Source organism: Cebus imitator, unplaced genomic scaffold (genome assembly GCF_001604975.1).
Source record: "Cebus imitator isolate Cc_AM_T3 unplaced genomic scaffold, Cebus_imitator-1.0 Scaffold78, whole genome shotgun sequence".
In the NCBI taxonomy this organism is placed as follows: domain Eukaryota; kingdom Metazoa; phylum Chordata; class Mammalia; order Primates; family Cebidae; genus Cebus; species Cebus imitator.
The window spans coordinates 647,518-658,094 of NW_016107393.1; the positions used below are offsets into that span (position 1 = coordinate 647,518).

At 43.0% G+C, this 10,577-nt stretch overlaps 1 pseudogene across 1 annotated transcript; it reads left to right on the plus strand.

Moving 5' to 3' along the window:
- The first annotated feature begins 9,414 nt into the window (after nucleotides 1-9,414).
- On the plus strand, nucleotides 9,415-10,310 carry LOC108307300 (annotated as a pseudogene). Its single transcript, XR_001826495.1, has one exon. The product of XR_001826495.1 is annotated as a ferritin heavy chain-like (transcript).
- The last annotated feature ends 267 nt before the right edge of the window (nucleotides 10,311-10,577 follow it).

Genomic DNA, 10,577 nt, shown 5'->3' on the forward strand with positions numbered 1-10,577 from the left:
TAGTAGACAGTCAAATGACATTTGTTGAATAGAAGTAACAGAAGAACTAGTGAATCCCTTGTTATTTTGCGTGGAATGGAATGACAAATTAGTCTCCAAGTATAAGAACCAAGACACTCCTCCATCAGTATTAAGCTCCCTTGTATAGTAAGCAGAGAAACGGGGCTCCCCTCCTTGTCTCTGAGCTCTAGCATGCTGACTATCTGGTGCTGCTGAAAGTACAACTTGAAAATGCAATTTATTTTAGACAGGTTCTCACTCTGTTGCCCAGGCTGCAGTGTAGTGGTGCAATCATAGCTCACTGCAGCCTCAAACTCCTGGGTTCAAGCAATCTTCCTTCCTCAGCCACCCAAGCAGCTGGGACTACAGGCGCATACCACCACACCTGGCTATAATAATTTTTCTAAGGCTAGGCTTGGTGGCTCAGGCCTTTGGCAGGCCACGGCAGGTGAATCACCTGAGGTCAGGTGGTCAAGACCATCCTGGCCAATATGGTGAAATCCTGTCTCTACTAAAAATATAAAACTTAGTAGGGTGTGGTGGCACGTGCCTGTAATCCCAGCTACTTAGGAGGCTAAGGCAGAATTGCTTGAATCAAGGAGGCGGAGTTTGCAGTGAACCGAGATGCTGCCACTGCACTCCAGACTGGGTGACAGAGTAAGACTCTGTCTCAAAAAAATAACAATAATAATAAATAATTTCTATATTTCTTATAGAGATGGGGATCTGATCTAAATTTTATTTTTAATACATAAAATTATCCCCTAGGATCAGAGGCTTGGTTTGGCTAAAGACAAAAACGTAAACCTCCTCTATAGTTAAATATTCCTTCTTTAATAGTATTCACATACAAATAAGTAAAAGAAGACAAGTAAGATACCAGCATTAGAAATATGTCTTGAGGACCACTAAATGTATTTTTTAAAAGTATGAAGTGCTCTTTCCCATGGTCAATACCTTAAATCAAGTTGACCAAATTTCTTTGATAATCTGGGAGTTTCGTTTGAAATACAAATACCCAGGGCCCTCCTGTGGAGAGTCTAAATTTCATAGGTATGTAATGGGGCCCCCAGAAATTAGTCTTTTTTAACAATTTTCAGGTGGAACCCAGATGGTGATTGTTTTAAGCTGCCCATCAATTAACCAATTAATGGTCATCTAGTGCTGAGAACCGCTGCAGGAACTCAAGTAAAAATTTTCTCATGAAACTATTTTTGGCCTAATATTTTTCACCTGGAACAGGTTAGGTCATGGTGCAAAAAGCCAGGTTCTCAACCTGGAATGTTGCTTTCTTGCCCTTTGGTTTCCTGGAGGGAATAAATGTGTAAGGCATTTCTATCAAAGATCAAGTTTTGCGTCATGGCACAATGGGGCATGAGCCGCTCCAACAATAACAATAGGACCATTAGTCAAAAGACCTCTCAGGAAAAGGGGAAACCTGTCACAGGATGACGACAATTACCCAATTATTCTGAACTCAAAAAGTAAACCTCAATATCTGTCTGATGGCATCAGAATTACGGTATGATCTGGAGAAGTAATTAGCATATTGGAATCTTATGCTGGTACAAGGTCAGGGTAAAATAAAGGTGGGCTGTGGGATGTATGGTGGGGAGGGTGGAACTAGAAATGGTCTTGCATTTGAGTACAAATATGGTGGTATCAACAATTAACTTTCCACTAAAAAACAGTTTTCCTGTTTATACATATGCGCTGGTGGAAAATATTTGATGTTGTTGGATATTATGTTTGGAATAGGACTTCCTTTGAGATAAGGTTGTTTAAGATGATAATTTTAATTCAGAGAGTGAAATGTTCTATCTTTTTAAAAACCCGATTATCTTGAAATCAAACATGATTTCCTACCTCACTCCATCCACTTGCTTCCACGTTAAATCTCAAGAATAAAATCCAAGCATTTCACCAAAGCATTCTATATTGACCTCTGCCCAAAGATCTAGAGAAGGCCAGTCAGGATTTGAAAGGACTGAGGTATTTGGGTTCATTAAATTGTTTAATATAAGCACTAATTTTTACAATCATGAAATAAAAGTAGGTGTTTTCCAAAATGTACGGTAGACAAAGATAGAAAAATAATATAGGCTTCTAGGACACATACCTATGGGGACTTTACAGCTAAGAAGTCATTATTTTGCTAAAAATTAGTGTTGCAAAGTACCATTCATTGTTAGCACAGCATTGGCACACAGGAGTCACCGGATGAATGTTTGATGACATTAGTTTTCTTTCATAACTGCCCATGTCTTTCATTAATGACCATCAAATAAATCATTTCTTACAAAAGAACAATTTGAGGAATGAGAGGCTGCAAATGAACAAACTAAAGTTCACTGCATTTTTAATAAGAATTTCAAGCACAATAAAGATTTTATATCCAAATATATTATGAAGAAATCAATGCTAACGCTATGTTAAAAAGGTTACCACACTAGATTCATCTGCCTCTTACTTTTTTTCTCATATCCTAAGTCATAGGCTTTTTAAAAACTCAGGTCTGAGATTCATGTAATCATCCCCATTTTAGTGTCTGTGAAGTCTTTGGGCATCATTGGGTCTCTGGCCCTACTGATCTTGACGGAAGCCTGGTCTGCACTGGCTTGGGAAGGGAGGCATTGCAGCAGGCTCTGCATAGGTCCACGCTTCACTCCCACCCAATCCTCCACTGACTCAACTCATCTTCAACATCTCCTTGTGTGCAAGATAAAATAATTGTGATGTACAGAAAAACCTACCCCAAAAAAACAGGAATCAGAACAACCTCCCTCTCTCCTATCACCTGAATTCACATGATACTTAAAGTTAGCAAATTCAGAAATATTAGGATTTAGTTCCTCAGTTGCACTAGTCACATTTCCAGTACTCAATAGCCATCTGTCCCTAGTGGCTACCATATTCACTATTGCAAGCATAGGAAGGTCTATTGGACAGCAATAGTCTCCAGAGGGATGGCTAGGGAGGGGAATAATGGTCTCCTAACCACTTGACATATCAGCCAAGGAGGAGGAAAGAAAGAAACAGTGGAGTCCCGTTTTTTCTCAGAGAACTGTTTTACTCCCACCAAATCTACCCCAATTGGATTCCATCCTTTCTCTTCCCCAAATCTTTCCTCCTTCCTGACCACAGTGGGGAAGGGAGTGGTAGTGTGTGAGAGATCTTGAAAGCAATTTTTAAAAACCAAAACAATGCATACATCTTGTATTTTGAATGGGCCGGGCACATTGGCACAGTGGCTCTTACCTGTAATTCCAGCACTTTGGGAGGCCAAGGTAGGAGGATCGCCTGAGGCCAAGAGTCCAAGACCAGCCTGGGCAAGATGGTGAGACCCTGTCTCTACAAAAAAAAAAAAAAAAATTAATTAATTAGCCAGGTGTGGTGGCACACATCTGAGTCCCAGCTACTTGGGAGTCTCAGGCAGGAGGACCCCTTGAGCTCAGCAGTTCTAGACTGCAGTGAGCCAAGATTCTACCACTGCACTCCAGCCTGGGTGAGAGTGATAGCCCTCATCTCTTTAAAAAAATAATAATAATAATGTGATATGCCTGGATTTGCATTTTTGGCTTATACTTTAAACCAGCTCACTGAGGTAAATTCCATATGGAAGTTGCTCTTGTAGGTGTTCCACATGGGTACATTGATTCCATTAAAATTATTTTTGTAAGCCAATCATCATACTGATTGTTACCTGGATTTCATATTCATGCTGCTTTAAGTAATAGCCTTTAATTTCAAAGATTGAAAATAATTGTCTTAATATTGATGAAGATCAGTCTTGCTACTACTCTTAAATAAAAATCTGATTGGCAACTATCCTACATGTATTAGAATATAAAAAGAATAATAACCAATTGTAATGAAGTCATTTTTTTCTTCCTTTCTGTAAAGCACACCCTACTATTTCCAACACACATGAGTGAAGCTGAATAGACTGACTACAGTATACATTAGTAACATTCCCCAATATTCAAGTGTTCTCCACTTCAGGACACACAAAGATTATAATTCCCCCATCTGTCTTATTTTATACCTAGCTATGTAATTATTTCTGGCCAATGAAATGAGAAAAGGAAGTGAAATGCATTGCTTCCAGGCAAAAGCAGTATTTAGCAGTTCTTGATTCCATTTTTCTCTTCTACTTTTTGATGAGCCCTGAAGTACTGCAGGGACAGGTCACTGCCCGAAGATGGTGAAAGCTCCAACTCTCTAAAACATGATCTTTCTCTGCTGGCATAAGAAACTGTTACTGTTACTTTGAGATATAAAACCAGATTTTTCCATGTGTCTGTCAGTTAAATACCATCAATTAATTCTTTTAGGGCTCTTTTTGAGAGTGGGTCTCCAGTAAAACTCCATTATGATGTGCTATGCTTGTTTTTTGGGTTTTGGTTATTTTTTATTTATTTCATTTATTTATTTATTTATTTATTTATTTATTTAATGGTGGAAGCAGAGTCTTGCTATGATGTCCAGGCTGATCTCAAACTCCTGGACTCAAGTGCTAAGCCTCCTACCTCAGCCTCCCAAAATGCTGAGCCTCCCATCTCAGCCTCCCAAAACACTGAGATTACAGCATTTATAATATTGTTTGTAATGACACATTAAATCTTGTGCCATAGATTTAATCATATACAAACACATCAGGCCAGGCATGGTGGTTCATGCCTATAATCCCAGCACTTTGGGAGGCTAAAGCAAGAGGATCACTTGAGCCCAGGAGTTTGAGACCAGCCTGGGCAACATGTTGAAACTCTGTTTCTACAGAAGATCAAAAATTAGCTAGGTGTGGTGTGGCGCCTGTAGCCCCAGCTACGCAGGAGGCTGAGGTGGGTGGATCATCTGAGTCTGGGGAGGTCAAGGTTGCAATGAGCCAAGATCGTGCCACTGCACTCCACCCTGGGTGACAGAGTGAGACCCTGTCTCAAAAACGTGCGTGCGCACGTGCGCGCACACACACAAATATCATAGCCTCATGTGCCTGGATCTGTCCTTTCAGTGCCATCTTAAATGTCATCTGGGCCCTCTGACACCACTGCTGTATATTATGTGCGTGTAGCTGAGCTTCCTGTGAATCCTTCCCTGTCATGTCTTCCCTCCTATGCTCATTGGAGTGGACCTCCATTGTGCATAACATGATGCACGGTTAAATATTCATATTCAAGATAGTGAACTTCTGGGAGGGAGTCTTATATTACTCACCCTTATTCCTCCAATGTGTACCACTTTGTCTGAGAGAAGATAACTACTAATAGTTTGCATGGAGAATAAATAAACAGATGTATTTAAAAGTCTGCTCATACCTAGCATGATCAAGAGTCACAAAGAACCAACTCCCTTCCTTTACAATTAACTTCGTGCTATTGTTGCCATATTTTAACACTGCTAAGATGACTGCCAATTAGCATACTATACTATAAAGTAAGAGAAAGGTGAGTCATTTGTTGAAAGTCTTTAAAGGTAGCATTACGAGAAATACCTAATGTAGATGACAGGGGATGGATGCAGCAAACCACCATGGCATGTATATACCTATGTAACAAACTGCATGTTCTGCACATGTACCCCAGTATAATTAAAAAATAAATTAAAAATGGAAAGAACACTGGACTGGGAATAGAAGGCTAATTCATTCATTCAATACACGTACTTGTCAGCCTTCTCACCATGTGCTGGATATTATACTAAGCCCTGGGATGTAAAGATAAAGAAAGCACAGCCCTAGAGAGGTTCACCGTCTGATTAAATAGAAAAGTAAATTACTTCAGTGCTCTAATTAAAAGAAACAGGAGACCATGACAGACCAAAGGAGGGGGAATTACTTAATCCAGGTTGGGAGGCTTAGAAAATTCTTTCTGGAAGAGCTACATTGTCCAGGATCTTGAACAACATAGCATGTAACATGTCAAGAAAAGGATAACAAAGACATCCAAGAGAGAAGATAACATTCATGGAGTATAAAACTGTGATACCGTCAGGGAACTGAAAGCAGTTAATGTGTCTTGAGCCTCCCATCAGGTAAGTCAGGGAGGCAGCCGTGGAAGAGGAGGGGGAAAGGCAGGCAAGAGCCAGGTCACGATGATCCGAGGGGTCTCAGTTCTGACAACAAAGTCATCACAAGGTCAAAAGCCAGCTGGCTATCTAGGAGATACACAGCAACACCTGAAATATATTGCCATTGAATTGCAATATACACCTTGCAATGAACTCCTGTTCCCGCCCAGCAACATGAAGGAATGGCCTACAGGGAGAGGCCAAGGAGTGGCTTAGAGAGCTTTAGCTCCTCTTTAACACCTGTTTTTATTCCCCTCTTCCAGCAGCTATCTCGAATGAAAACACAACCTTTTAAAAATAATGTAATTGTTACACAAACAGCTTCAATGCAAGTCCTTGAATACCCTTTCCAACTGCAGGCCCTCCCCTGATCCCAATTCTGACTTTGAAGCAGTATTATATTGTGGTTCAGCTCACAATTTCTGGAATCAGATCATCTAGATCCAGATTCTGCCTCTATTACTTACCAGCATTATCATCCTCAGCAAGATGCTTAACTTATCTAGGCCTTAGTTTACTCATCTGTAAAATGGAATTATAAACAGCACCTCTGTCACAGGCTTGTGAGAAAGCAATGACTGCACAGCACTCAGCCCAGGTCTGGCGCAGAGGCAGCATGCCATCTGTATTCCATCTCAAGCTCCACTGCAATCAAAGTGGTCCTCACTCCAGCAGCTCCCATGTCACACGGACATGAGTGAGAAATGTCACAGCTTAGGCCCCACTTCCAACCACCTAAACCAGAATCTGCTTTTTAGCAGGATTCCCCCGGTTATTCACCCAAGTGAAAGTTTGAGAAACACCGCCACAAAGTATTATCTAGCTGCAACATTCTAAAATTTTAAATCTCATCCTGTTTACTCAAAGTAAGAGTGCTGGAGGCAGTGGTTCTTGAACCTCACTGGACATCAGAATCACATGGTGAACCTCTAAAAAAAAATCACATATGCCTGGGCCCAACCCCACCAACCCTATGCCACCTCAACCTCCCTAGAGATTCTGATTCTATTGATCCAGGTGAGTAGAACCCAGGAATCTTATTTTTTTGTTTTTAAACAAAGCTTCCCACATGATTCTAATGAGACTGAGACCCACTGGTTTAAAGAGAGCATTAAATTCTGACAAAGTCTTCATGGAGACTGGGCTTATCAAGAAAGGAAACTGAATCAGTAAAAAAGAAGCTAATCTGTGAGTTGGGGAGGAAGTTCCACTGAGTCCTGCCAGGCATTGAAAAACTCCACTGTTCTCCTCTCAGGTTGCAATGGCCTTACCTTCTCCATGTCTGTTCCTGTGGTTTCTACTGCAGTCCTTCACTCCCCTCTCTTGACGAAGGCACTTGACTCTAGCCTGGCACATTTACCTCCATTGAACCTCCATCAGCTTCCTCCCCAGCAGCAGCCATCTATGGCTCAGGGACTGTCTGGTGACTCAGTCCCGACTGCCCAGTGCTTCACTGCATGCTCACCCACATCCTGTGTTTTTGACCCAAGGCTGGTCCTCGAGCCTGGTCCTGCTGAGAACTAGAAGACACCTTCTCAAGGCCATAATCCTAAGGAAGAAAGAATGCAAGCTTTCCCCCCGACACAGAAGGCTCAGCAGTTTAGGGAGCAATCTGCCTTCTTGAAGACGAGAGAACCAGCTTCTATGAGCTGCAGCTGCTGGCAGTTATGTCCCAGTCCTCCCCCACCTAACGCCAACTAATTTTAGCAGCAAAACATCTAATAACACAGAAGAAAATTAAACAATTAAGTGTTGCAATTGTGCTTTTTAATTTTGAAAATTTCATAGCAAAAAGGCTCTGGGATTGACCCAAGGGTTAGGAAACACTGATGTTAAAACTTGCTCTTATAAATTAAATCATTGGTTTATTAGCACTAATTCTAAGTGCAATAGGAGGTCACTGAAGGGTTTGAGCAGAGTTCAAATGTAATCTAATTTGCATATTTTAAAGACCCCCCCTGGTTGCTATGTGGCAAATAGAATGCAGTGGGCAAAAGTGAAAGCAGGCAGACTAGTCTGGAAGTTAAAGACGGTGGGAAGCTGGACTTGGGTGATGACAGCAAGGATCAACAGAGCCTGTGAGATTCAAGAGATATGGGTTTTTTGTTTTTTTGTTTTTGTTTTTTTTTTTTTGAGACGGAGTTTCGCTCTTGTTACCCAGGCTGGAGTACAATGGCGTGATCTCGGCTCACCGCAACCTCCGCCTCCTGGGTTCAGGCAATTCTCCTGCCTCAGCCTCCTGAGTAGCTGGGATTACAGGCAAGCGCCACCACGCCCAGCTGATTTTTGTATTTTTAGTAGAGACGGGGTTTCACCAAGTTGACCAGGATGGTCTCGATCTCTTGACCTCGTGATCCACCCGCCTCGGCCTCCCAAAGTGCTGGGATTACAGGCGAGAGCCACCGCGCCGGGCCTCAAGAGATGTTTTAAAGGTAGAATTAACAGGACTTGCTGATGGATTCAATTCAGTGGGAGGAGAAAAGAGGAACCAAGGATAACTCCTAGGATTCTGACTTGAACCTCTGGAGAGAGCCATTTACCATAGTGGAAAAGACTAGCAAAGACAAGGTCTGCTGAAGAGACCTGCTGAGGTGTTCTGGCAGCCACCCAACAATAAAGAGGAAGGGGTGAGTGAAACCACCAGGTGGAATCTGAGAGGAGCCAGGAGCCTGGCAGGAGCAGACATCCAGGTTTGCTTGTAGCCTTAGGAAGATCTAGCAGCCTGGAATGGAACCTCAAACGTCAATGCATTTCTCCAGGTCCCAGTCCTTCAGTAATGAGGATATACGTCAGAGAATCAAAAGACACACAAACACAGAAGGAAAAAAAAGGCACAGATATAGCAATAGATGGAGCTTGGGCACAAGCAATGAAGCAAGGACTAAGACCCTGGAACCTAGGCAGGGCAGGACAAGAGACATAGTAAAAGAGTCTCTTTTCTGTCAAGGGACAGTGGCTCATGCCTGTAATCCCACCACTTATGGAGACCAAGGCAGGAGGACTGCTTGAGCCCAGGAGGCTCAGGCTGCAGTGAGCCATGGTCACATCACTGCACTCCAACCTTGGTGACAGAGAAAGACCCTGTCTCAAAAAATGAAAAACAAACAAAGATCATCTTTTCTGAGATGTACTCCCAGAATCTAGCATGGTCCTTGCCCATGTTGAGTACTCAGGTATTTGTTAAATGACTTTATTTATTTGACAAATACTTATACAATGTTTACTGTGTACCAAGAACCATCCTAAGTGCTTCAGAATATTAACTTGCTTAATCCTCACAACAACCCTATGAAATAAAAACCACTGAGACGTTCTTCGCCGAGAGTCCCCACGGTTCCTGCTTCAACAATGCTTGGAAGGAACCCGGCGCTTGTTCCCCCGCCCCGGCTGGCCGCCCACAACCAGTCCTCCGTCATCTCCACACCGCGCCCTCCGACCGCCCCCGAGCCCCCGCCACCTCCGCACCGCGCCCTCCGACCGCCCCAGAGCCCCCGCCACCTCCACACCGCGCCCTCCGACCGTCCCAGAGCCCCCGCCGCCGCCGCCTTGAGGACCCCCTCGCCGGTGCGCCACAACTACCACCAGGACTCAGAGGCCGCCATCAACCGCCAGCTCAACCTCGAGCTCTGCGCCTCCTACGTTTACCCGTCCATGTCTTACTACTTTGACCGCGATGATGTGGCTTTGAAGAACTTTGCCAGGTACTTTCTTCACCAGTCTCATAAGGAGAGGGAGCATGCCAAGAAACTGATGAAGCTGCAGAACCAACGAGGTGGCCGCGTCTTCCTTCAGGATGTCAAGAAACCAGATCATGATGACTGGGAGAGCGAGCTGAATGCGACGGAGTGTGCATTGCATTTGGGAAAAAATGCAAATCAGTCACTACTGGAGCTGCACAAACTGGCCCCTGACAAAAATGACCCCCATTTGTGTGACTTCATTGAGACATTACCTGTATGAGCAGGTGAAATCCATCAAAGAATTGGGTGACCACGTGACCAACTTGCACAAGATAGGAGCACCCCAAACTGGCTTGCAGAATATCTCTTTGACAAGCACACCCTGGGAGACAGTGATAATGAAAGCTAAGCCTTAGGCTAATTTCCCCATAGCCACAGGGTGACTTCCCTGGTCACCAAGGCAGTGCATGCATGTTGGGGTTTCCTTTACCTTTTCTATAAGTTGTACCAAAACATCCACTTAAGTTCTTTGTACCATTCCTTCAAATAAAGAAATTTGGTACCAAAAAAAAAAAAAAACCTGTTATCCCTGTCTTTCAAAACCAATCAAAACTAAGACATGCCAGGTGAAGTAATTTGCCCAGGGTCACATGGTAAGTAATGGCAGAGCCAGGAGTCATCTCCAGAGTCATGTTCTCAGCCACCATGCTATGCTCTGAATGAATAAATGAAGTCAGAGATACTTCCTGAACTGAGATAGAGATTTTTATTTATATTTATTTAGAGATGGAGTTTCACTCTTGTCACCCAGGCTGGAGTGCCGTGACACAA